The 27519-nt window shown below is 42.1% G+C and overlaps 1 long non-coding RNA gene across 2 annotated transcripts in view; it reads right to left on the bottom strand.

The window, feature by feature from the left end:
* Positions 1-5666: 5666 nt before the first annotated feature.
* LOC135107801 (uncharacterized) overlaps positions 5667-27519 on the bottom strand; it is a 28290-nt gene continuing 6437 nt past the window's right edge. Inside the window, exons 4-6 of one of the 2 annotated variants that reach the window (XR_010271995.1) lie at positions 15253-15563; positions 7171-7392; positions 5667-5901 (exon numbers count right to left, since the gene is read on the bottom strand). This is a non-coding gene — a long non-coding RNA (uncharacterized LOC135107801). The remainder of the gene's footprint in view (positions 5902-7170; positions 7393-15252; positions 15564-27519) is intronic. The other variant, XR_010271996.1, reaches the window with a different exon arrangement.

Here is a 27519-nt window from a genome sequence, read left to right as displayed (position 1 = left end):
TCATGGAATCAGCATTTCTACCATCTCTCGACCCTTTCTCTTCTACATCCACATCCCCCACTTCCTTTTTCCTGAAATCATCTACCTTTTTTTTTTCGTTTTATTTTTTTCTCTTTTTCTGTCCATCTGTCTGTATGTGTATGTCATCTCTTCTTTTTATTTGTGAGTGTGCATTCTCTCTCTCTCTCTCTCTCTCTCTCTCTCTCTCTCTCTCTCTCTCTCTCTCTCTCTCTCTCTCTCTCTCTCTCTCTCTCTCTCTCTCTCTCTCTCTCTCTCTCTCTCTCTCTCTCTCTCTCTCTCTCTCTCTCTCTCTCTCTCTCTCTTTCTCTCATCGGGTACCTCGCACACGTCCACCATCAGCCACGTCTCCCTTCCCTCCTTCATACGCCTCACCACTCCGTCCCCGCTCCATTCTTCGCCTTTAGGTAATTTTTGGACGTATTTGGCGGGAAATTTTGTCGCTTGTCTGATCTTTATCGAATGTCAGACGAGAAGAGTTCGATCATCGCCTCGTGCCCACCTTGATGCCAGGCCGATAAAGACGAGATCGAGGCGGAAGGGAAGAAAGTGAGTGACGCTTGGAAGGGCTGACATGACCTCTTGACCTTGAGTGACCTCTGTGTGACCTCGTGCCTTTGTGTTAGTCTCACCTTGTGCTCATAATTTGGTTGTTGGTTGCTGGTGTGGTGTGAAGACATGGCGGGGATTAAGATTTTGGTAAACTTCCTTATCATGTGATTGAAAAACTTTAGAAAGATGTTCTTTGTTGTCGTAAAACATATCTGCCGTTTATATATATATATATATATATATATATATATATATATATATATATATATATATATATATATATATATATATATATATATATATATATATATATATAATATGAAAATAGTGTAATCCTCTGTTACAAAACGATGCAATGCTTTTGGTAAGTACGAGAGTGAGGTGATGCACAAAATATCTCTAGTATTTCTTTTTTTTTTTTGTCCTCTTTATGATGTTATTTGATTCATCAGTATACTTACTTTCCGTGACTAAGACATGATATCCTTCCTTTAGACTGGAGGATCATGTCTGCTGCCTTACGTCTGATCCTTGGGTACAGGAAGCATTCTTACGGCTGCTGTGTCATTTGGTAGAGATCAACCTCATTCCTAACCTGTGACAAACTATAAAGTCTTTAGTGTTATTACCGAATATATATATATATATATATATATATATATATATATATATATATATATATATATATATATATATATATATATATATATATATATATATATATTGGTTACATTGTGTAGGCTTAAATGTAGTCATCGGGACATCAGGCGCCCCGCAGGTTACCCAGGTTGGTTGACCTTCGTGGTGCAGGAGGGCAGGACGTCTCGTAGCGTCAATACTCAAACCACAGCGTGCCTTAACGTGCAAATTTAATGCATCTGCTTCATAGTGTCATTAAACTCTGTGAAGCATTTATTTTGATGAATGTGAATGAGGTGTAAATGATAAATTATGGTCACTATGCCAAATAAAGAATGGGAATGCCACCGAAGTTTTCTATTATTAAAAAGATAACGAACATGTTGAATTATCGTGGCCTCCTTAAGCCATCACTTAAGTACCCAGGGATAACAAGAAGAAAAGTGCATTTATTTTCGCGCAATTTACAAAACTGTGAGGTAGAAAATTGATTTCACTATTTGATTTGTTATCGCTTCCATTTTTAAGGCAGTCAACCCCAGGCAGTCCACGATAATTTATACCCTCAAGCGGCCATGACTGCCACCAGCAAACCAACATGTTTGGCACCAGGCAGCGTCCGGAGCCTGAGACCAATAAACAGAAGGTTTGGTCAGCTTCAGTAGCATCATAGTGCATGGGAGCTCTTTAAAGCAAACTGTGTTCCCATCTTCCCCATTTTGTTTGACATTCAATGGGCATCCATTTTAGTACGTAGAACATGTTGATTGCATGGGTTGTGGGGCGGGCTGTTGCCTAGTATGTTGTTTATCACCTGTTAGCAGCTCATGCTAAAGGTCGCTCAGTGTTGTCCCCGCGCCAGCCGATGGACCACGCTCTCTTTTTACAGTTCATCATAAATGAAAGAAAAAAAATCGTGACTACTCACAAATCATCGTTTTTCCATGTTCCCCCGAGTGGTAACTCAACACGGTGATGTACAGGGCGTGTGGGCGGGGAGTTTGCGCACGCAGCGGTAGGAATGACGTCACGATCCAGCATGGCTGACGGGGCGGAGCCTAAACTATAAACAAAGCCTATTTTTGCAACACACCTTGCAGCTGGAAATGTGACCGCTTGCTAGGATCAATACAGAGCCTAACACAAGTGCGTCGAAGCAGAAATCTGTCTCTCGGGTACTCAAGATGGCCGTAGTGGCGATGTAAACATAGCGACATCGGTGGTCGGGGCGGGCCTGGGAAGGCCTTTCATCACCGCCGCCTGTCACCCTCTCGCACCGTGAACACTGCACGAAAAAATACGCCATGTTTGGGAAAACGGGAAACACATATATAGAGAGAGGAATAACGAAACACACAGAAATACAGCAGTATGTGCTTGCTAACAAATAAACAAACAAGCCTCAAACATACAGATCTATAAAAGAAATGGCTCTGGCTGTTCCAAAACGAGAAATAAACAAAAAAAGAAAATGTTGGAGCCGTATTTCAAAATGTTTAGTATTTTCGAAGCTCCTTCTATGATATTAGACATGTAATGTTACTGGAAACGTCATAGCTAATAATGTCCTAATGATGACCCAGCAGCAAGACTTCTAAATAATTAGAAGAGCGTCAGGTGCTTAAGTACAGCGTTTCCCACTCTCTTTTATGAGGATCACGTTCCGGAAAGTTACGCTCACACACAGAAAAAGCTTGCCTCGTCATACGGTCTTTTTTTATTTTCCAGCATTTATCAAGCATTGTCTTTTGTGTGGTTTGTTTTGTAGAGAGGAATACCATAAACAAATAATAATGTATAAATCATTATACATGTTATTAATAAAATATTGAGGAAAGCTGTGGAATGGCGAGTAATGAATGTCCTAAAGTTAGCCTCTCAGGGACGATTGTATTCCCATTTTCATTGATTAGAAAAGAGCTGAGCTGGAACTCAAGGAAGATAAGATCAGTCCTACCTAAAGATGCTCGAAACTTTCTTAGTTGGATAGCTATGATAAAGTTTCCCCATTTTCCATGTCACCACACGAGACATCCGAACAGCAACACTCGTAAACATAAGTAATGACCTTAAGATCCATCTACATTTCCCATCAGTGAGTTCGTGGCCGAGAGAACGGTACAGGAAAGATTTAGATGGTGCAGGAAAAGAGGTGACTTGGTGCGTGGCAGTGTTGTCTCCAAGTCAGTGGTGGGTGGGAGAGACATGTGTGCTGCAGGCTAGTACTCCAGGCTGTTATTTACATATTCCCTCAGGCCGTTGCTTTCGTGCTGCTCGACAATAACAGAGAACTGACAGACAGCCACTTGAGTCTGCCGATGTCGCTGTCACGGAGACACAGTGTTGCTTTAATTATTGAGGTATCAATAGGATCGTCTGAGGCTCTTGCTAGACGACTCAAGGCAGACATGCACCTCGCCTGTGCTCATATGATTTATATGTACTTGTCGTGCTAGTCTGCCTGGAGACGTAGCATGTGAGTGGGAGGGAGAGAAGGACGGGAGGGGGCCACCGGGGGAAGATGTAGAGGGAAGGAAGGGGTGGGGGGTTGTAAAGGGTTGGCGACTCGTCCCAATAAGCCTAGCTCTTTTATTTTCCCCATATTCGTTCGTCAGTTTCTCTAGTGTGTATATAATCACCTTTTAAACAGAATTATCTCATTTGTGAATAACGATCATGAAAACACTGCACTAAGGAAAGCTAAGCAGCGGCTGTTATCAGCTACTCAAGTGAGATCAGGCAATTGTACGCAGTTTGAATTCGCGCGAAATCTGTGTTCATCCCGCCTGGAAGGTACGTCTACCTTTTTTTAGTGCGTTTTATGGTTTTTACGACTTTGCGAGGTGGTCCCGGTGTTATGGCAGCAACACTAAACCTAGAGGTGAAAATATCCACCTGTAGAACTGCCCAGAACGAGTACCAGCAGCGGTAGTCTCCCTGCGGGAATGTAATATTTGCTCTCCCTTGTTCAGTCATGACGCCATATTGGAGTTTTTTTTTTTTTTTTTTTTCCTTCCTCTCGTTTGAAAGCTGCTTAGAAGGAGCTCAAGGTGGTTGGAAGAAGATAAGTCTGCAGCTTCGTGTACAACGTTCGGGTGTGGGATATTAGCTATGTTTGCCAGAGGTTCAGCTCGGCGGTCGGCGCAAAGCGATCGCCAAGCCTCCACCAACTGGGCTTCGGTAAATCAGGCAATAGAAGTGTAGCCGCGTTGTCGAATGTTGTCTTGGGCGTTTGCCAAGCTTTTTGCGATATTAGATTCTGTGTTGATTTAGAGATCCGGTCTCGCTGCACCGAACACCCCGAGGCCGTGTCCTGCCTCCAGGGAACTCTAGGTCCGGCCCAGCGCTGGCGGGGGCGGCGGCCTGAGCCCAGCGGCCGGTTAATAGTGGCTGAACGAAATGCTGCGCTACTTACAGAACAGCACTTAATGTGCAGGTATCCCAGACAGATTACTTACCTTTTATCCACTTGTTTCTCTTGACACCTGAAAAAAAATGCATCTGGTCTATGTGTTTGTGTCCGAACGCATGTGTGGCAAATTTCTCTAGCATTTGCGGCGTTGTATGTGTGTGTATACACACACACACACACACACACACACACACACACACACACACACATATATATATATATATATATATATATATATATATATATATATATATATATATATATATATATATATATATATATATATATATATATATATATATATACATACATAGTGTGTGTGTGTGTGTGTGTGTGTGTGTGTGTGTGTGTGTGTGTGTGTGTGTGTGTGTGTGTGTGTGTGTGTATTTATTAATATCTAATTTATAGCTTTTTAATGGCTTTATGTTTTATGTTGGTTTATTGTTGAATAGAAAAAAACAAGGAGAGCGTTTTGATTATTTTAATTAACACACACACACACACACACACACACACACACACACACACACACACACACACACACACACACACACACACACACACACACACACACACACACACACACACACACACACACACACACACACACACACACACACACACACACACACACACACACACACACACACACACACACACACACACACACACACACACACACACACACACACACACACACTGATGGTCTCTGGTCTTGCAGATTTCGAGGTTTGCCACAAATATGTTGCTTTGCTGCATTTTCTATGGTAATCACCGTTGGAAGTTTGGCAGAATTTTTGAATAAGATGATAATAAAAGTGAGTCATTCGATATGCTGAGAAATCACATTTTCCTTTTACATTTTCTTTTGTGGAGTTTATTATAATATTTAACTTTCAATGCTTCAAAAGATAATATATATATATATATATATATATATATATATATATATATATATATATATATATATATATATATATATATATATATATATATATATATATATATATATTACAAGGGACACTGACCTTATGACCACATAAAAGCTAGCCATAATTTCCTCAGAAGACATTGCCTAAATGATATAATAATGAATTAATGAGCGAAAAGAAGAAGGAAGAAAATATATATTCCTTGGCGAAGGATCGTTGTTTCGTGACTGGCGGCTCATCAGGCAAGCAGGCATGGGGTTGGAGGGGAGGCCGGGGAGTGCAGGACAGGCTGGCGGGAGGCGGCATAACAATCAGATGCTTAGGTGTTGAACATTGGCGCTGCTCCACCTGCAAGAAAAATATTCATGTAACACAGTAATGTATAGACGTTCTCCTTCAGGAATGTCTGCGAGTATTCACTTCAGAGTTATCTTGGGTACACACACACGCGTTGAAATACTAGTGACAGCTGCTGCAGTATATTTAACTGTATTTTTGAGCTGAATTATCAGAGTTAAGTAACGATATGTACCACTTTTTTTGTCAGGTGCTTGACATGATATATGCATTATTATTACTTCACTGTAGAATGTATGTACATATTTCCTATATTTACGGGTTCTCTCTCTCTCTCTCTCTCTCTCTCTCTCTCTCTCTCTCTCTCTCTCTCTCTCTCTCTCTCTCTCTCTCTCTCTCTCTCTCTCTCTCTCTCTCTCTCTCGTCTATGATTACTCCTTAATATTTTCTCTATGTAAATCACATACATATAAGTTATGGCTTTTCAAAGAGGAAGGAGCATTAATTTCTTAATAAGAAGGCGAGACGCGAGCTGATTAACATGAATGTGATAATGACCATGTTTTTACTGAGTATTGCTGAGGATTAAGTGGCAGCGTTTTCAGTGTATGTAAACTGATGGTGTGCCAAGCGGGTCTTCCTTCACCTCGGTCCGCGTTATAAGACGAGACCTTAACTCTACTTTATTACTTTCCCTCCAACACACCTTTCTTGGACTATCCCTGTGCCCATAACTTCTCATTAGACACGAGAACTTCTCATTTACGCGGCTCCCTTTTTATCACCTCGTCCACCTCTCTCCATTCGCAAACTTAATTGTTCCCTTTGCCACTAAAATACAATAGTTTTCCTCCGAACTCCTCTCAGTTCGTATCAACATTGGCAATCTCGTTTGGGCCTTATTTACGTACTTTCTATTCACATTCGAACCTATAATTTTTCTCTTCTGGTACTTTTTAGTCAACTTGTAAGGGAGGCGGAACACAATTCTCTCTCTCTCTCTCTCTCTCTCTCTCTCTCTCTCTCTCTCTCTCTCTCTCTCTCTCTCTCTCTCTCTCTCTCTCTCTCTCTCTCTCTCTCTCTCTCTCTCAAATCCCAGTACATTTTTAAAAGTCAGCTCCTCAAGTATTTTATTTTATTTTTATTTTTTAAAGAACCTTCAGCATCATTACGTTGTGAGAGATAAGCTTCACGAAAACTATGAATATACATGTTACTGAAGTTTATCACATACGGTTCACTAGGTTGCATTTTTCTTTTTTTTTTTTTTTTTTTTCGTTCACACGTGATTAACAACAAAACAATACCTAAGAATATTACCTGCAAGAGTTGGGTTCATCCAGGCATGTTAACTTCCCTCGGGTAGTGGAGGCTCAGTTTGCAGTTGTAGAGAAATATTGCACATCCATGTTGATATAGAGCGACGCGAACGGCCGCATTTAGGAAGTCTTTTGGGCATTTCCCCTTCAACCTGCAGTGACATTAATACCGGATCGATGTCTCGCCGGCTCTCTCACTCGCTTACTTCCAAATCCATGAATGCTAGGGAGGAAAGAAAGTCGATTCATTGGGTAACAGAAAGGATTGATTGGCCACTCCTGTCTCCTGCCTTTAGAGATTGATGTTCATGTTTAGGTACTTGAGTATGAGAGAGAGAGAGAGAGAGAGAGAGAGAGAGAGAGAGAGAGAGAGAGAGAGAGAGAGAGAGAGAGAGAGAGAGAGAGAGAGAGAGAGAGAGAGAGAGAGAGAGAGAGAGAGAGAGAGAGAGCTGATACAAATGTTAATGAAATCTAGAAGGTAAAAAAGAAAGTCTGGCTCTGTTTATGTTTCCAAATGAGCTGCATCAAGCTTTTGGAGGTGAGATCAGAAGCTAAACACGGAAAAAAAAAAGAAAAGAAAAAGAACTACAACAAAAAAATCGATGACATGAAATCCCTGACGTGCATGAGCATGAGAGTGACAACCTGTGTTTCATTAGCGGCGTCTTGGCCTCGTCTGGCGCTCATTAACTTGCCCAAGGTGGCGAGTCTCCTTAAAATTATGTCTTTCTCTCCCCTCCCTTACATCTCTCCTCCCTTCCCCCTCTGCTACCCGTCCAATCTTCCCATTCTCTCTCTCTCTCTCTCTCTCTCTCTCTCTCTCTCTCTCTCTCTCTCTCTCTCTCTCTCTCTCTCTCTCTCTCTCTCTCTCTCTGTCTCCTTTCTCCACTCATCTTTACTCTTTTGTCTCGTTTTCCCCTCCTCTCCTCTCCTTCAAATCCTGTCTTACTCTCTCCCTCTCTTCTCTTCCTTGCTCTCTTGTGCAGTTCTCTCTCTTGGTCTTCCCTCCCGTCCCCTCCTTTCTCTCCTTCAATACTCCCCTTATCGCCGATCCTTTCTTCTCGTCTTCTCTCTTTCTCTAGCCATCTTGCAATTCCTTTGCCATTTTCCTTTCCTCTTTTCCCATTTCTGTTCTTCCGCACTTTATTGACTTTTTTTTTATTCTTCCTCCTCTTTAGCGCTTAACGTCTCTCTGCCTGCAAGTCCTGCCTTTATCTCCCATTATGTCCTTTTACTGTCGTTTTGCCCTAATGTTTACACTCAATTATGCCTAACACTTTTTTCTCTGCCGTTGTTGTTGTTTGCGCCATTATTTCTTATTTTTCAGTAACAAGGTAAAATTATCTGGTTTCAGGTTTCTATCTTCTGTAATTGTGATGTTTTATTTCTGCTTACATGATGCTGCTCCCTCTTGTGAAAATCTACGTTCTGCTTTTCGTTCATGTTTCACTTTTGTTTTCTGACTAATTTTTTTTTTTTTTTCCTTTTTATTTTGTTTGACATCCTCATTCTCATTCGCAGAAGTTTCCCTCTTTTTTTTTATTTTCACTCATGATTATGGTATCTTTGCTTTGTCCTCTTTCTCTCTGTTTGTCTTTCTTTCCATCGCTCACCTTCTCTCTAATTTAGAGCACTTCAAAGGTTATCTCCTCCTGAACCTGTACGCCGAGTGTGGCCGTGTCTACCTACGATGGCGGGACCTGTGGGAGTGTATGTGTGTGCTTAACGGGGGTCGCGTGCTTGCGTGTGATTCAAAATTATCTCTTTAGTTTATGTGTTTTGATATGGGCCTTTGCGTGTCTCTGCGTGCTTGAGGTTAGTGTGTGGGTGTGTTTCTTTGTGCAGGCGTGTATCCCTTTTCCGCTTTCATCATCAACGATGAAACCTTATATTTAAGACGTGTAAATTCTTATGTGAAGCAAATTCTTCGTAGTGAAAATCCTCTATTATGCTCAAATGATGTCCGTAAGTGTAAGGGAGAAATGAAAGGTTAAAGAAGGATAAGGAGAATATCACAAGGATATAAAACAAAGGACTGATGTTTGTTTAACCAAGAAAATATCAATATTGAATCCAGAAAAGCATCATCAGTTGCAACGGCTATGGTTATGTCGCCTCCAGGTAAACAGTATGCAAGGTCTATTTCTTCCCCGGGGCAAGAAGGAGTGCCTCGTTTACCCTTAACTATGCATTTCGTTTGGGAGGTCATCATCATGCAGTAAATTTCGCGCTAGCAAGGTCAAATAGAGGAGGCAGCAGCATGGGTAGGTGGAGTGATATCATGCTCTTCACAACTTCAGTGTCAGGTATCAGTGCACGTCGTTCTCGTGCCTGAAGCAGCAGGTAATACAGACAACCTGTATGACACGTGCCGGTAACTGCCTGAAACGCCACGCACCAAGGAAACGACCGGTTGTCATGCACAGCGTATTACCTGACAAATGAAAACACCCATTCATGAAGGTATATTTATGCATACATTTCCGAATACACGCCCTCCCTCCACGTTCCCCATGACGTATATCAAAACACAATCAGCCATCGGATACTGTGCAAATTTACAGCCCTCGTATAGGGGAATATTGGCGCGCTGAAGCTGATAGAGACACGGATCACGCTCCGAAAATTCTCCAATTATCAACTACAGTGGCCGCCATCCCACCTCGCTGCTGACGCCGAGGGGAGCCGTTGCCCCCTCGCTCAGGCAATGCCCGTCTGGTCCCCCTAAGCCCTCATCCCTCCATTGCCCCGGTACCCCCCGCCTGCCCAGTGCAGAAAATTGTACGTGCAAATTGGGTTTTAAATAACAATAAATGACAATTAGATATATTGGCCCTGCGTGCGTGTGATGGGGGGCGCTTCTATCCTCACATGCAAATGAGAGGTGATAACTTGATACCAGCTCAGGCTCGATGCTTTTAATGTCTAATTTGCCTCGCTCGCCGGGATAGACTGACAAAGTGTTATTGACTAGTGGGAGGGTTATCTGCTCCCATAAACTTACTAATCAGCTGAGAATAAGCACTCGAATTGATCATTGTTTACATTATTTGGGAGGGCAAAACACCATCATATTTGTCGTGTTAATCTGACATTGCCGGCAGTGAATGTAAATATGGTGGCCAGTGACAGTGATTTCCAACACCGGAGCTCACTGCATAGGTATGGGAGGCCAAAAAATGCGCAAAAAATCTTTTGTGTAACGAACAGCACTTTCACCAAAAAGGAAATGGGAGAGTGAGGAGGACAAGATAAGCAGAGTAAAATGTTTTAAAAAGGGAATATCGTGGGGGAAATCAGACGGAACAGAATGACTTCACAGTTCTTATTCGTGACCATTCATTCATCTGCATGGGACATAAACTTCAATATAATCATAGAAGTGAAATAGCTCACGTTTATTAATTTCTATATGCAGGCATTCTCTCCCTCCTGAGTGGAAATTAAAAGATCCGAAGGAAATAGATGTACAGGTGTGTCGGCACGATTTGCTTTCTCCTCACCTTCCTCTGACCTATGCATGTGTCCAGGTACTCAGGCAGCCTCAACAAATAGCTAAGTACTGGATACGGGTAAGCAAGAAGTCGTGGAGGAAGGAGGGGAAGGTGCTCAAGGCAAGAACGTGTTGCGCGCCTCGTCTGATAATTACAACAGCACGACTGTAATGAAGCCGTAATTATTTCACCGCATGATAATGGAGTAAGTTTGTTAATGGTAATGATGTAATTATCCCACACCGTGCCTCTCAGACGTGATGGTTATTGATACGGTGAGGAGCGACAAAAAACGCCTCCGTGCGCTCATTATCTTGACGTTACTTCTTTTTGCTCCTAGTAAAGCACGTATTTCAACCCTGTAGAACACACACACACACACACTCTCTCTCTCTCTCTCTCTCTCTCTCTCTCTCTCTCTCTCTCTCTCTCTCTCTCTCTCTCTCTCTCTCTCTCTCTCTCTCTCTCTCTCTCTCTCTCTCATTCTTTTCTTCCTTTCTTAATGTAACAAATCACCCAATTGCCTTACAAATTTAATCCTTAAGTAGTAATGCCATATAACTTTATCAAGCCAAAATAATACACACATGAAAAAAAAAAAAAAAATGTTGAAATACCTGAATAAAGAAAGAAAGAAAAGTTTGATTTATAGACCTCACGAGTTTCTCTTATTATGGATTAATTCTTCACTGTCAAAAATTTCTCCCCCTTGTTATGTTCAGTAAGCACGGCAGGACCTCTTCTTTACGCCACACCTCCCTCGCTCACGCTCAGAAGCCCACATAGCCTGGTCCTTGACTCTAAAGCGGAGGATGCCGTGACCATATCTCTGAGGCTGTGTGGACGTTGGTAAGATCTTCAGGCACGAGGTTTTATAGAGGTGAGGCGCTTGCTAGGGACAGTAGGAGGGTGCGAAGATGTGCGGGAGGCATGGAGGTGAGGAAAGAAGGGAAGGATAGTGTAGCTAGGAGAGTGGAAAGGAGAAACATCAGAGGGACAAAACGAGGGCAGAGGGAAGGAAGGGAAGGATAGTATAGTTAGAAGATGAAAGGGAGAGGCAGAGGAAAGACAAAAGGATGGTGTGTAGTAATGACAGGAGGGATGGAGGCTAGGGAACAAGAGAAGGATAATGTAACTGGGAGAGCATGGAAGGAAGCGGCAGTAGAGACAATGGGGGTGTGTGATGTAAGTGGATATAGTGCGGAGAAGTGTGGGTGGTAAGGTGGATGTATCATGCGGATGGAGCGTCTGGGTTGTGTAGAGAGGAAGGATGCTCTGGTGGGGGTTTTCAACTTCCAATTTATGGTGTCATCTAAGACATAGAGGAGACTTTTAGGGATAGAAATATGACGACAAATGGACTAGTGGATGATGTAGAGCTGGGAGGGGAAGAGGGGACCCTGGGCCGCTGCAGAGTGGTGGACGATAGCAAGGAGTTGTCTGAGACTTAAAGTTTTGACAAGCACACAAACGGTGTAAAATGTAGCATAAAACAGGTGGTAGAGGCTAGGGTTGAGAGGCAGCTGGTGGAGGGCGTAAAGATGAAGACTGGGCAGCTGGTGGAGGTGGGTGTTCTAGTGGAGATAAGTGTCGAGTAGACTTTTGTTACTGGTGGCAAAGTGAATTAGGGAAGGAGTCCAGACATCATTCATACTCAGGCGTGAGAAAAGAGTGACGTTCGATGGAATAATAAATAGATAAGAAAAGATACAGGAAGGAGAAGGATACAAGAATAACATGAGAGCAAATAACCACTACGGCAAGACACAGTGAAGAGGAGACCAAAATGGAAAGTGAAATAACGTGACACAATAAGTGGATGACAAGAACTCAGGTGAGGCCGATAAGATAGCAAGAGGTGAATGCGAGGGTGGGTGAGGCGTGAGTGAGGCAGGTGGGGAAAGGCGGTGACGGAGAGGAGAGGGTTTGCTCAGGCAACGCGAGGGCCGAGGAAGATCTGTGAGGCCCCGCGGAGGACGTAACCTGCCCCCCGGGAGAAACATCACGAAAGGAGGATTTAGCTTGTCTTCTGTTTCTCCTATTTCCTATATACGTTTGTCGGCCACCTGTTTTTCCGTGAACTTTAGGAGACCAGGAAAACACCGAGGCTTTTATTTATCGCTTAGTCTTTTTTTTTTTTTTTCTTTCTCGTGCGTTGGAGTGGAGGGTGGCCTGCCTTCCCTCTACACCAAATAGGGGGCGGGGGAGGGAAGGAGGGGGACTCGTAGCGCTCCTCCTTTAGCTGGCGAGGGAACAGAGACAAAAACTGTCATACACTTATCCCTAGATCGCAGTTTTTCCATGATAAATGCTCGGAGAGGATACACACATTTGCTGGATGGAAGATGGAGGGATTCTGCAGTGAGCAATGCGACGGTGCGCCATATGAACATAACGTGGGGTAGAGGGAGGATGTGTGGATGCTTGTGAGGGAGGGAGAGGAGGACGCCCTGTCACACAATCTGCTCCACAGGACGCGGCTAAAATACGATTCGCCGTAAATCTACCCGCGAGGTGGTGGGCTTGTCCGTAAGGTGATGGTATGTCTGCCCTTCCTCCTTTATTTCACACCACGCAATACTAAAAATCTTTCTTTCCTCCCCCAACTCCACCTCCCATTCCCCTTCATTCCCGACCCTCAACACTCTCAGGAGAACAGCTGTTATTTCTCTGTGAAGGAGAATAATGCTGTGAAAAATTGTAGCAAGGAAAATATTGTTCAGTCATTTTTTTTTTTTCTGGTAATCGCTTCCTTGCACACTGCTTGCTATCTTATTTCGGTATTAAAATCATAAGAAAGTAACTATGAATTATATGAGTACACAACTGAAGGATCTAGGCTTCATTTTCTTAATAATTGATTATTACATTAATTTCAATTCTTTGTGTACTTCAATATTCGCGTTGACTTTGAAAATGTCCCACGAACTTGTATTTTGAGAATTATTGACAGGACTGCAGGTAAGAGAATTAATGTGCATATCTCGTGACTAAAGCTAAGAAAAAGCTGAAACACACACACACACACACACACACACACACACACACACACACACACACACAGGTCATGAACAACCACCCATCAGTTAGCGAGCATTACCCGCAATGTTCTCCGTCATCATAAATCAAGGACGAGGACACGTTAGCGGGGAGATTTAGGGTCACTTAGGAATGAAGGACGACGAGCAAGATGAACAATGGGTCCGCTGGGCCTCAGGAACCTGCAAGTGTGTCATGGGATTTTTTTTTCTTTTTGCCTCTGTGTGTGTGTGTGTGTGTGTGTGTGTGTGTGTGTGTGTGTGTGTGTGTGTGTGTGTGTGTGTGTGCTGACAATATTTTAGTATGTTCATATTTTTAGTAGTTGTTTTAAACATGTTTTGGTGCTTGTTTATCAACAAATTTTATTGCATTTTCATTGTTGTCTGTTGTGTTACTTTTCTTTCTTTTTTGTTAGTGGGTCCTTATACTGAATATCTTCCATCACATATTTCTTATTCTTTTTTCGGCATTGATAAGAAGACATTTCTCATTTTCCTTTAGTTGTATATTATTCTCCCGTTACCTGATTACTTGTTTAGGTCTACACGTCATTCAGGATTCTCGGAATAACCTGAGGCACGCAACACTTTCTCCATTATTATTACTCTTATCCTTCCTCCTACCCTCCCTCAGCTGAATATAGGAATTGACAACTGCACTACTGGCATCCTCTCATTGGCCAGTTTCCCGGGCATTCTTTTTCACCAGGCAATATGTTGTCATTGTGATTATTAAGAAAATGTGTAGGGTTGTCATTTTCTCCTTCCATCTCATTTTCCTTCTATTTTTTTCATCATCACAATTACCATCACTACAGCATCTCCTCCTCCTCCTCCTCCTCCTCCTCCTCCTCCTCCTCCTCCTCCTCCTCCTCCTCCTCCTCCTCCTCCTCCTCCTCCTCCTCCTCCTCCTCCTTCTCCTTCTCCTTCTCCTCCTCCTCCGTATTTCTTGTTTGACTACCAGCTTTTTCTTCCTTTTTATTGTTATTAATCTATACACCTGACTAAAATACTTTACCCTTGCTGTGTATCTTTATTCCCTAATTGTTTTCGACTACGTTCCTTTCTCATAATCCTTCTCTCCTTTCAGTATGTATCAGCTGTTCCTGTGTAGTGTCCATTATTGATTCCCCACACATGAAGCTTTTACTGTTGTCACTTGTCAGCGCCCTCACTCACACCCTCTCCTAACCCATTACTCATCCCACTACCTAATAATTCCGCCATCCTACATGTTCACAAAAACAAACCCTCACAAATTCACCGCCACATGCTCATCCAGTTGAAAGGTCAAACAAGTCCCGTTTTTTCACTTTTTTTTTTTTTTTTTCCCCACTGGTGAAAAGTACACATATCGAATGTTTACTACCCTTCTATAATTGTAGGTGTGTATATATGCATTTGTCCATACCTATTAGTTTACACACAATACTTAATCTTACCAAAAATGATAAGTTAATTCACTCTTGCACGTTGAAGTTCACACTATACTTTAACCTGTCATAATGAACAGTAATATGTACAAAAAGCAAAGTTTAATGTTTATTTTACCTCTTCCGTTGGTTGAGGATGATTTGAAGTGGATCGATGTATGACTTAAGGTTCATGTTGACTCAGAAACTTAAGAACCACATGATCCTTGCTGTGGGCGACGTGAAGCAACTGATAGGCAATGTTATCATCTTGACGCTTGAAGTGGCGGCGAGCATGGGCGTGAGTGGGACAGGGTAAGGAGAGGTGAGGGCGGATCCTCTTCATGCTGCCCTTCAGTGTGTAAACCTTCATCTTGGTGGTCGGTAAATCACTCCATTTAGGGCTCTGATGTATGAATTAGGCTCCTGGACGCTGTCGATCTCGCCATCCTGCAGGAAAAAAAAACTTTTGAGGCCGGTTATGGCAGTGAAGAGAGTGTCTTTTTTTTTTTTTTTCTCTCTTGGGGTGGGGAGGCGGGTGGTCAGGTGAGTGTGGATGTGGACGCAAGGTCGTGTGTGGAGGATATCTGGATGGAGGTGGCGGTATTCATGGCATTGAAGACACAAGTGCTCCTGTACTGGTTTGTGTGTGTGTGTGTGTGTGTGTGTGTGTGTGTGTGTGTGTGTGTGTGTGTGTGTGTGTGTGTGTGTGTGTGTGTGTGTGTGTATGTATACGCACAGTAGTAATGTGCTTCAGGTTGCAGAAATTATTCAGTACTGACATATTTTATTTTCCTCGTTAAACTGTACGTAATGGTATAATTTATACGTGGCATGTTTAATGTGTTATTAAACTCACGTACAAACAAATCTAACCCCATTTTACCACTAATCCCTAATTATCCACATACATGATAATTATGTGCCTTTTACTGTTGGAAAAGTATGTGATTTTCACATAATTCAGCTTCCCGGTAATCGCAGCGTGGTCATCATTACACTTACTCTGCAATGTTTTCCTTTTAATGTACAGGCGATCCCACTCATCACAGCAGTAATCCAATTTTTCCATTAATCTCATATTTCACTGTAATTCCTGAAAGTTAAGCTGGAGCACGAACAGTAACAGCGAGACATTCACTTGCATCAGACCATTACACAAATGAGAAAGCTTAGTGTGTGTGTGTGTGTGTGTGTGTGTGTGTGTGTGTGTGTGTGTGTGTGTGTGTGTGTGTGTGTGTGTGTGTGTGTGTGTGTGTGTGTTTGTGTGTGCGTGCGTGTGTGCGTGCGTGCTGGCGTGCGTGTCTTCCTCTCTCTCTCTCTCTCTCTCTCTCTCTCTCTCTCTCTCTCTCTCTCTCTCTCTCTCTCTCTCTCTCTCTCTCTCTCTCTCTCTCTCTCTCTCTCTCTCTCTCTCTCTCTCTCTCTCTCTATATATATATATATATATATATATATATATATATATATATATATATATATATATATATATATATATATATATATATATATATATATATTATATATATGACATGCAAGTAAGGTAAAAAAAAAAGAAACGCAGTGTAACCCATTAAAGTCTCTCCCCATGGCAACCCTCACCCTTCTGTCCCTCCATCACAAGGGTGAGGAAAGTGATGACGGGAGGGAGAGGAGGGAAAAGGGACATCGGGGTGCTATATAGCAGCATTTGGAGAGGCAGCAGTGTGTCTTCCCAATCATTACAGTGAGCCTGATGGATGGATGCCCTTCAGGCTGGAGAGGCTGATGGGAGGGAAACGGGGTTAAGATGATGTAACAGGTGGTACATTTTAGGAAGAAACAAAAGAAGAATAGAGAAGGAAAAGGGGGTTAGATTTGGAAGGGAAAAACAAACAAGGGAAGAAAATGGTGGAAATTACCAGTGTATGGAAGTAAAATACACAAGGTTGTTCTGAGGGAGAGGTGCATGCCTGCTTGTAAGTGTACCAAGTAAAGTCAAGATGCATATCAAGACTTGGCACAAAATTATATCGAAATTAAAACGAATCATCCCTGGTCTAATTAAGATTGTGTTCCTAAATTAAAAAAAAATATATGAATCAACCCTAACGAACTGAGAGAGAGAGAGAGAGAGAGAGAGAGAGAGAGAGAGAGAGAGAGAGAGAGAGAGAGAGAGAGAGAGAGAGAGAGAGAGAGAGAGAGAGAGAGAGAGAGAGAGAGAGAGAGAGAGAGAGAGAGAGAGAGAAAATCGATACAGTCAGAGTAAGACCATGAACTGAGAATTTAAAGACGAGAAATATTTAACACGCCTGATGACGAGAAAATAAAAAGAAGAAAACACTTCGGCAAGGCTACGAAGACAATGAGGGGAAAAAAGGCAAGATGAGAGGGAGAAAGAGAGAAGAAAGAGGGAAAGGAGAGGTAAAACGAGCGAGATTAGAGAGAAGCAACAGGATTCACGAACTTAAAGGGGCATTGCTTGAGAGGCACACGGAGCAGGGGCTGGAGATGCTCGTCACTGCGTCAGGAAGGTCACACCTCCACACCTCCACTGCAGAGGGACGCTCACTCATGGCCAGAAGTACAATAATCTTCTGCATTCATTCCTGTGTTTAGCATTTTTCCTCAATTTTAAGTACAGTGATCAGCTAGAAAGTCTCTTACAGGACCAGACATATGACATATATTCATTTCTGCTCTTTTTACTGTGCTTTGCGTTTTTCTTCTTCTTAACCTTAAGGCCTGTGATCTGGTAATAGTCTCCTTTCAAAACCTGGCTAGCGATAGATTTTTAGGCCAGAAGACTTTAGGTTTCAGGGAAATTTTAAACACTGGAAATGAGTTTGTCGTGAGCTGCATCTTACCGTCTATCTGATTAGGAACCTGTCACCTTGGAAAAGTTGTGCTGCTACCTAACTACTTTCCACAAGCCTCTGCCTCAACGGCGCCTCTGCATCCGTATTTGACGCCTTGTATTTTAGTGTAAATCATAAGTTTACCGTTGGTAATTGTCTGGATCCTGTATGATCAAGGTGTAGTTGGTAAGCCTGCCGCCACTTTTATACATGGTGTGAAGAATAAAATTGACTGGAGTGTGTTCAGCGTGGTCCGACAGGGAAGTGTGCGGCATTTATATGAATTTTGATTACAGTGTTTATCTCTGTGTTTTCTCTACTTGAGGTGGCTTAAACATCTATAATGAATACTCCTCCGATTTTACTTTAGTAGTATTTCTTGGACAGTAATCAACACTGTCCGAAATTTACTTTCGAGGTCTTAACAATGAAGATAATTTTCACGAGTTAGTTTGCTGTTTTCTTCACGGAACAACAGTGATTTTTCTCTCTCTCTTTCTAAAAGTGTTGCCAACAACATTATGAATATCGAATGCCTAGCTTACAACTCACAAACCTTCATCGCTGACAGTTGTTATAATCTCACAGCCTACAAACCTTCATCGCTAACTACTGTTATTATCACTTTCACCCACTGTGAATTACTTCCCACCCTAAAAAGGACTCATTCCTCTTAGTCTAAATGTAAACTGTGAACGAATTTCTAGTTATTTACCAAACGGAAACACAAGGTTATCGATTACGCACGATAAGGGTTGTGTTTTTCAGGCCACACTAGATTACACGAACCTATTTTAGAGGAGATTAACAAAACATGAGATCAAGAAGTGAATGTATGTAAATGCGGGTACCTGGAGGATATGTAAATTCTGCGGGGTAGGACAAATTATTGATATTAAGCCAGAAAACAACACTGCCTTTAAGCAAAAATGAAGCAGAGGCTGTGCAGATGCTAGAGAGACAAGGCAAGCCCGGTGTAGGAGACGGAGCCGGACCTGGGAATGAAGTGAGTTTCAGGCTATGGTGTTGGGTGAAGAAATTCCCATGCAGTCCAGGTCAGAAATGATAACAGTCAGACAGGCAGACGATTGCGGCGTGGACGACGTACTGATCGGCAGAAAAAATAAAGTGTTATGTGGGACTTTAGTGTGATTGTTTCTGCTTTATGGTTCAGCTATGTTACTTATCTCATTTGAGGTTCATGTCGCGTATCTGATCAGTTCTTCCCACGGTTTTCAGCAGGCTCTCTAATATAAGGCCCCGAGGTGGTCTAACAGCCACTTCATATCAGTTTTCGATTACGTCCTGCCCAGTAAAGAGTTTGGGTGGCACTGTGCGTCAAGAGGAAAAAAATATTGGTCTTCATACCATAACTTGAAAGAATTGCTGATTTCTTTACCTAATTTTACTCCTTTCGTTTATTTCTAAAAGATAAAATTTTCTCCTTCAGGAACGTTATTTTCGTATTTTCTGAGTTAATTTATTCTTTTCGTCTATTTCAAAGGGTAAAATTCTCTCTCAGGAACTTTATATTCGTGATTTTTTACTAATTTATTCATTTCGTACATTATAAAGTATAAAATTTGCTCTCAGTAACGTTATATTTGTATTGTCTTTACTAATTTATTCTTTTCATACATTTAAAGGACTAAACTCTCTCTCTGAGGAACGTTATATTCGTATTTTCTCCTCCTTTGCCGTTGAATGTCTCGGAAACCTGAATTCAGTACGTGTTTCTGGCTCACAGGTCGTCGCCCTCCTCTCCTCACTGGCTGGGATCTGCCGCATAGCCACGTCATGATGGTGTGGTGATGGTGGCTCCTATAATTACTGTGACGCTCGTGATGACGGCAGTAATGGTTGAGTGTGTGGTGATAGAAATAGTTGTGGTGGCGGTGGTGATGTACATGTGGTGCTAGTGGTGGTGGTGATGCTTTTGCTGGTTTCTATTGGGTATGGTGGTGGTGATGTGGTGATGGTGGTGGATTTACTGATTTCTCTTGGGTATAGTATTGTTGTTTGTGGTGGTGGTGGTGGTGGTGGTGGTGGTGGTGTTGGTATTGTTGTTGGCGGTGATAGTGGTTTTGCTGAATATGCTAATTTCTCTCGGGTATGGAGCTGGTGGAGGTGGAGGAGGTGGTGGTGGTGGTGGTGGTGGTGGTGGTGTGGTATATGAAGGCGAAAGTCACGCAGCGCCTGAGGGAATGATGTAACCACTACAGTCCAAAAAGGCAAAATAAACGTTTCTGAGTGAGGGAACGTTCGTTGGCTTAGGGAACGAACGCGATGTACTAAAAAAACAGATTAAGAGACTAACGTTTAAAATAGCGAATATTTGTACTTATGAATTTTTTGGGGTTTAAACTATATGGACATTATCTATCAAATTATATCATCCTCATCATCGCCACTATAGTCATCATCATCATCATCATCATTACGACCACGACCACCACCACCACCGCCACCACCACCACTACCACATCATCATCATCATCTACCAGGGCAAGGAGGCATCGGGGGTAAAGTGCTTGTGTATTTATCATCAACCTAAGTGTTCATCAAGTTAAGTGTTCATCAGATTAAGTGTTCCTGAGCAGTGTTCACGGGCCGCCTCATGACCGTGTTGTTCCACGCTTCAGCAATACTTTAAGAGATAAGACTCACCAGGGTAGAGGAAATGAGTCTCCCTTCTCTCCTCCCTTCCTCCTCCCCTCTGACTTCTATCTCCTTCCCTTCTCCCTATGTTCCTTTCCTTCTCTCCATCTCTTCCCCTCTCTTCGCTCCCTTGTCTCCACTTCTCTTTCTTTCCCTCTCTTTCTTTCTCTTTCTCTCTCTTTCTCCCTCCTCTCCCATGGCCATCCACTTCTGCATCCCTTCTACCATTTCTTTCTTTTGTCTCTCCTTTTCCTATTTTTCTCTCTCACCTCGTCTTTCTTTACTTCCCCCGCGTTTCCTTTATTTCTTGTCTTTGTTATTATCCTTTGTTCTCTTTTTTATTTATTTATATTTTTTGCTCTCTTTTAGTGTCCTGGATATTTTGTGTTTCCATTTTAACTTTTTCACACATGTATACGATCTTGTCATTTCAGTATTATTACTAAAAAAATATATATATAAAAGTAGTTTGAAATTATAAAAATCAGGAAAGTACTTAATGGAGGATAAGTTTTGGTATTTTTGTATGTTGTTAATTCAGTCAGTTTGCTTGTCTGTCTGTCTGCCTGCCTGCCTGCCTGCCTGTTTGTCTGTCTGTCCTATCTGCCTGCCTTCCTGTCTGCCTGTTTGTCTGTCTATCTCACTGTCTGGTTGTTTGTCAGTCTGTGTGTATGATTGTCTGTGTCTGTCTTTCTGGGTACATACTCGTATATGTCTGGCAGTCTGCTTTCCTGTTTGCAAAACCTTCAGTCTGTCTCAGTCTGTCTTCAGTCTGTCTGTATTCGTGTATGTTTGTCTTTCTATATGACTGCATGTATGTATGTTTGTTTGTTTATCTCTCTCTCTCTCTCTCTCTCTCTCTCTCTCTCTCTCTCTCTCTCTCTCTCTCTCTCTCTCTCTCTCTCTCTCTCTCTCTCTCTCTCTCTCTCTCTCTCTCTCTCTCTCTCTCTCTCTCTCTCTCTCTCTCTCTCTCTCTCTCTCTCACACACACACACACACACACACACACACACACACACACACACACACACACACCTCCAGTAATCACAACTAAGTCCCTCTCAATACACACCTGTAATTATCGATCCCCGTAAAGAAGTGACCAGACAAGACTCCGCCGGAAGAGATTTGTCGCGATCCGAAGCCTCCTTTGAGAGACCTTTTTATGGCAGTGTATTGGGGCTCGCGTCTTCTCTCCCTTCCTCCTCTCCCTTACTCTTCCTCCCTCCTTCCGTCCGCTCTCTCCTAAGTGCTAAGGGATTTGCAGAGGGAAAGAGAGAGAGAAAGAGAGAGAGAGAGAGGGAGGGCAAGGAGGTAAGGGTTAATGTACCGTACCAGCCAGCCACGGGTCCTTCTTGTGGCCTGAAGGACTCTTAATGGTGAGGCTAATTTAATATCCTTACAGGTAGTATGGCCTGTGTGTGTGTGTGTGTGTGTGTGTGTGTGTGTGTGTGTGTGTGTGTGTGTGTGTGTGTGTGTGTGTGTGTGTGTGTGTGTGTGTGTGTGTGTGTGTGTGTGTGTGTGTGTGTGTGTGTGTGTGTGTGTGTGTGTGTGTGTGTGTATGTGTGTGTGTGTGTACACCTGCGTGGGGTGGATGAGTGGCTAGGTAAGCAGGTAGGTGTGTGGTAAGTTCATGGGTTCTTTTAGAGAGAGAGAGAGAGAGAGAGAGAGAGAGAGAGAGAGAGAGAGAGAGAGAGAGAGAGAGAGAGAGAGAGAGAGAGAGAGAGAGAGAGAGAGAGAGAGAGAGAGAGAGAGACATGTATACAGTATGTATACATACTTCAAAAAGATGTACAGACATACAACCAGACAAGGAGCGCGTCATGTTGTGCAAGTCGCCTAATTTAAAATCATATCGAGATTAAATCAAGGAAAACTAACAGCCACCCAGGCTTCTGCTCCTTAATAGCAGCACTGCTGTCAACGTTTTGTACAAATACGATTATAAAACCAGATTTTTTTTCTTACTAAAGTAATGCACTTTTTTGCGTCGTATGACACGAGCACACACACACACACACACACACACACACACACACACACACACACACACACACACACACACACACACACACACACACACACACACACACACACATGTTGCCAGGAAGTGAGTAGTGGAGAACCTTATGTTTCATTTCTTCATTCTGAAATTTTTTTCTGCCAGTCCTTGGCGGTACTTGAAGTTCTCTGATAATAGTATTCGACGTTGTGTCATTTAAATATTTTATTGTTTCCTTGTATCAGAAAAATCCTGCTAGTCATCTGCAAAATACTATAATAATAGCTTAATATTTTTGGGGGAACGTTGTTCGGCATAAATTGTTATTGCTAACTAACAACACGAGCGAGAGTATTTCCAGTAGCGCATTTGGCGGACGTGTCGAGGAAGATTCCTTGTTCGAGAAACACTAAATCCATATGTATTAAAGCAAAAACAGAAAATGATTGTGCTGCAAGTATTCTCAAAATCATATAACTAAACCTCCTGTAATCATTATTGTTACAAATCTTACTTCCTGAAGAATTGTTCGTCATCTAATAATTTCCAGAACACAACGATATTTTGTAGAAATTCGGAAGTCTGATTTCGTGTTACCAAAGCCTTAAAGGAATTGCAAAACCTGAAGTTTATTACATCTGCCATATTAGTCCCTGAGTGGTGGGTAGACGTTCAACAGTCGATATGAATAGTAATAAATAATCTCGTTCTTATTTTTAACATGTAATATATGTGTTCATTTCGCTTTCGCTGTTCCCGAAACACAGGTCACCAGACACACGCACTCATCTAGCTTCGTTCTCTGTAAGCCTTGTGGGCGTCTGCCATCTGGCGAGCGCGGGTGCCACAGCCAACATTACTTATCCCTCTGTCTTAGTGAAATGACAGGTTGGAACTCATGGTCACACTTTTACCCTTTCCTCCAGTCCTTTCGCCTACGCTTCCTCCCCTTTCTTCCCTCTCGCCATGGCCTGCTGCAGGTGTTGAGTATGGGCGAACAAGTCGCTACTTCCGTCCAGAGTTTTGGTAATGATAGGGGTGGAGGGAACTCAAGAACACGGGCATGAAAATGAAAAGTATAGAGTAGCGGATAATATGAGAGGCGTGGATAAGAGTAAATGAGTTGAGTTCTGCAATATACGTGGATACTTTCAGGGAGTGAGTGCGAATTTATACATTACATGAGTGCACACACACACACACACACACACACACACACACACACACACACACACACACACACACACACACACACACACACACACACACACACACACACACACACACACACACACACACACACACACACACACACACACACACACACACACACAGTAGAGAAAGTTGAGAGAGGCTTTTGTCATGAAAGGAGTAGAAATTGCTGTTAATGATTATGATGGTCATGATGGCGGCCCAAACGCTTGTATGTTCAGTGCTCGGAAAATTGCTTCGGAGAACTTGCAACTGTTACTTTTTTTAGACGTGTTTGTTTAGGACTACGTGACGCAGGTAAAAATTACGAATCTGTTGGACGATATACAGTATTGATCCTGTTTGACTTTGTACCTGGATGGCTGAAATGAGTGGCAAAGGACGCTTACCAGTACACAGATGTAGGAAAGCTAACCGTTTTATATTTCAACGAGTTTTTGCCGCCAGGAAGGAGAGGCTGCGGTGTAGAGGTGCAGGCTGGTTTTTAGGGAGGCATGTTGGGTGGAGAGACAGCAGTGGGTGTGGAGGGATAGATTGAGTTATTTGAATGCAAAGGGGTAGGTGGAGTAATATGGATGTGGAGAGATAGGTGAAGGTGCAAAAGTGCAGAGGATTGGAATCAGTGTGACGAGACAAGTGAGGTTGCGTGGACGTTGATGAACAAGTGGAGGAGTATGAGTTTGAACGAAGAGATAGCGGTGGCTGGTCGTCCAGAAACTGATGAAGTGATGTGGATGATGGAAAGACAGGTGAGGCAGTGAGGAAGCAGAAGTACAGGTGGAGACATGGATGTGGGGGAACAAGTGAATTAGCGTGGGAGCTGGCAAGACAGGTGAGGCAGTAAGGGTGTGGGTGGACAGGTAGAAGTGGATAATCGAGGAAGAACAGGTGAGGTAGAGTGGGTGCTGGCAAGACAGGTGAGGCGGTGTGAGTGTGGAGGTGTGGGTGTGGAGGGACAGAACAGGTCTTTGAGGTCTTTGAGGTCCGCTGAGCTCCACGTTTCACGGAGCGGGAGCCCAGGTGTGTTTTTGCTTCCCCAAAGAAGGGCAATCCCAAAGTGGCATTTACATGAAAAACGGCCTCGTTCACAGAATCCAGGGCAATTCCTGAATACCTGGACCATAGTTTATTTCCATATAGATTCCCAAGTGTCAGTGGGCTTGCTGGAGGTATTTCCCAAACGCCCACTTAGGTCTGAAATATTTTGGGGGGTCTGTACCTACGAATTTCTGTCTCTCTCTCTCTCGTTCTCATGTATTTTTTTCCTATTAAATATACATACCCTATGCATGAAACAATCGTACTCAGTAGCACAGAGACCACAACACGGTGACGGTAACACGCAAAGCCCGCCAGGAGAATGCAGAGGAGGTGTCGTTTGCTTGGCAGAAATAAGGCTGACGGTCCATCTTGGTATTAGGTTTCTCAATTACGAAGAAATTATTGTTCATTCCGACAAATAAGCCTCTGTGTGTGTGTGTGTGTGTGTGTGTGTGTGTGTGTGTGTGTGTGTGTGTGTGTGTGTGTGTGTGTGTGTGTGTGTGTGTGTGTGTGTGTGCTTTATTGTAAGGGAAAGTTCGAATTGCATAATAATTTCGTGGATGCCATGGCGGTGCTTTAGACAGAGGTAATGTGGCCCCATGCAATAACCTTCGAATAACGCCATCATTCTCCTTCATCCCGTCGCTCTATACACGGTTATTTCCTTTATCATTTTGTATTTAAGTAGGACGTTATTTCCCCTTAGTAATTATGTCAAATGACGCGGCATTAATTGCTCCCATTGTCAGCAAAAGACCATTATCATCGAGAGAGAGAGAGAGAGAGAGAGAGAGAGAGAGAGAGAGAGAGAGAGAGAGAGAGAGAGAGAGAGAGAGAGAGAGAGAGAGAGAGAGAGAGAGAGAGAGAGAAGGGGGGCATGTGATTTAATTGGCCAAAGGTACACAAAGTAAAAAATAGCACAAGAAGAAGAAAAATAATATTTACAACTTTAGGTTTCTCTTCATGCTTCATTTTACTGTTATCAAGGAAAAAGGAGAACCTTAATGACACATAAAACTCTATTATCAGTCAAATATCCTTTTGGAGAACTATGAAAGTGAAAAAAAAAATAACGAAGCACTAAAAGTCGATAACATAGACAGGTGCGAGGTTGCGGAAGAGGAGCAGAAAGAGGAGAAGGGCAAGAATGAAGGAGAAGGAGAAGTAGGATAAAAAGAAGATGCAGCAGTAGGAGAGAAGGAATTGTGGCTCTGATTGCCCATTCATGGTCAGACAATTTAAACAGTGTCCATTACGGGGATATCCAGTTCTTATTGGGGGAGATGCAGGTGAACACCGACGCCCGACACTACAATGGACGAGACAGTAACGCGAGCGATGCATCTCCTCCCCTGTCACGCCCCTGATGTCTTCTTTTACAAATTGTCGTCACGGCTGAGTGAGGTTCGGTCCCCATTCCCCTTAATTCCTCTTTATTTTCACTACATTTGAAAACAGCGGGTGGGAGACTCAGCCTGATTTCTCTCGCCATTCAGAAATGAGCAGGGTGTTGTTTTAGAACAGGTCTGCCCTTTTATTTATTTATTTTTTTTTTCTTTTCCTGTGTTCGTGAGCGGAGTGAGGTCAGTACAATGCTACGCTCCTTGTCCCAGCCTGGAGTCAAAACGTGCAGGGCATTTTGGGCTGTGAATTAATTTCCTAACCCCATTTCACCTTTGTGGTTGTCTTAATTATTTCTCTCTCTCTCTCTCTCTCTCTCTCTCTCTCTCTCTCTCTCTCTCTCTCTCTCTCTCTCTCTCTCTCTCTCTCTCTCTCTCTCTCTCTCTTTCTCTCTTTTCTCTCTCTCATATGCGAAGATTTTCAGCGGTTGTGGCATAGATAAATGAATAATAATAATAACAATAATAATAATAATAATAGTAATAATAATAATAATAACAATAATAATAATAGAAATAATAATGATAATAATAGCAATGGTAATAATAAAAGTATAAGACTAAGAATAATACTAAGGAAAATAACAATAATAATAATGATAATAATAATAATAATAATAATAATAATAATAATAATAATAATAATAATAATAAAATAATAGTAATGATAATAATAATAATAATAATAATAATAATAATAATAATAATAATAATAATAATAATAATAATAATAATGATAATAATAATAATTTATTATTATTATTATTATTAATATTATTATTATTATCATTATATTATCATCATTATCATCATCATCATCATCATCATCATCATCATCATCATTATCATCATCATCATCATCTGTATTATTATTATTATTATTATTATTATTATTATTATTATTATTATTATTATTATTATTATTATTATTCTTATCATTATTATTATTATTATTAATATGATAATCATAATCAAAATAATGTCAGATTCTGATAACCTAAATCAGTAAATTACCGCATAAACATTCGGATATTTTCATTTGAATCATGTCTATTTACAAAGTTTACGATTACATCGTAATTGATGAGATTTTTTGACTGATTTATATGAAGTTACTTGTTACATTTGAAGCGTGATCAGGGCAGATCAATTCACACAGATGTTGCTGATGTTATTGGTATTGTTTTTGATGCGTGGGGGGTGTGGAGGTTATGGTGATGGTGATGGTGGTGATAGTGGCGGTGGCGGCTGTTGTTGTG

Source organism: Scylla paramamosain, chromosome 16, assembly GCF_035594125.1.
Source record: "Scylla paramamosain isolate STU-SP2022 chromosome 16, ASM3559412v1, whole genome shotgun sequence".
Taxonomy (NCBI): domain Eukaryota; kingdom Metazoa; phylum Arthropoda; class Malacostraca; order Decapoda; family Portunidae; genus Scylla; species Scylla paramamosain.
Note: the sequence above shows the minus strand (reverse complement) of the source record. Positions and strands in the feature narration are given on the sequence as shown.